The sequence below is a fragment of the Limulus polyphemus genome, unplaced genomic scaffold, assembly GCF_000517525.1.
Source record: "Limulus polyphemus unplaced genomic scaffold, Limulus_polyphemus-2.1.2 Scaffold6512, whole genome shotgun sequence".
Lineage (NCBI taxonomy): Eukaryota > Metazoa > Arthropoda > Merostomata > Xiphosura > Limulidae > Limulus > Limulus polyphemus.
In genome coordinates, this window is record NW_013672122.1 from 28,750 (window position 1) to 30,141 (window position 1,392).

The window sequence follows — 1,392 nt, forward strand, 5'->3', positions numbered from 1 at the left end:
ACAAGATCATGTGAGGATACACACTGGAGAGAAACCATACACTTGTGTGGTGTGTAATAAAGGATTTCGAAGCAGTAATCAATTAAAGAAACATGAGAGTGTACATACTGGTGAGAAACCTTACAGTTGCATAGTTTGTGATAAAAATTTAGGAATAAAAGTCAACTTAATGGACATGAGAAGGTTCACACTGGAGAGAAACCTTACAATTGTTTAGTGTGTGGTAAAGAATTTGGGAGTAATAATGAACTTAAAAGACATGAGAGGATACACACTGGAGAGAAACCATATAGTTGTGTAGAGTGTGGAAAAGAATATGGTAGAAGTAGTCAACTTAAAACTCATCAGAGGACACATACTGGAGAGAAGCCATATAGTTGTTTAGTGTGTGGTAAAACATTTGCAAGAAATAATTATCTTACTGTTCACCAAAGGATACACACTGGGGAGAAACCATACAGTTGTGTAGAGTGTGGCAAGAAATTTGGAAGTAATGACAAACTTAAAGCACATAAAAGGATACATACCGGAGAGAAACCATACAGTTGTGTAGATTGTGGCAAAAAGTATGCAAGAAGTAATCAACTTAAAATACATCACAGGACACATACTGGGGAGAAACCATATATTTGTATAGTGTGTGGCAAACAATTTCAAAGTAATTATCACCTAAAAATTCACAAAAGAATACACACTTGTTAAAAACCACACAACTGTGTAGTTTGTGGTAAAGAATTCATAAGAAATTGTGATCTTAGACCTTAGAAGTTATCAAAGGATACCTACCGGAGAGAAACCATACAGTGGTTTAGTGTGTGATAAAGAATTTCGAAATAATGATAACCTTAAATACATCAGAGAGTATATAATGGGGACAAACTGTAGATTTATGTAGTATGTAGTAAAGAATTTGGATAAAATAATAACCAAAGAAAATATGATAACACACATACTGTAGAGAAACTGTAGATTTGTGTAGTGTGTGGTAAAGAATTTGAAACAAATAATGACCAAAAAAAATATGATAATAGTTTGTTGTATGATGTGTGACAGGAATCTTTATTTAAAAGCCACTCTCTGTTCATAACACTCCCTTTGTTGGTAACATTCAAATTGATTCAATGGGTAGTCTGAAGTAGAAGTCTCGTGTTCAAATCCCAATCAAATCGGGATGTTTTTATAACTTTTTTAGTTATTATCTCATACTTACAGCAAGATGTTACAGTATTAAGATAAACCAGAATAACACGATAGTTTAGTTTAGGGATTTGAATTATTTGTTAAGATTTGAATACAAAGACTGGGTGTTATAGTACACAGTTATCATGTGGAAGTCTCATGTTCCAATCCCAGTTGAACTATTATTATATTTATTTTTTATATATATTTATT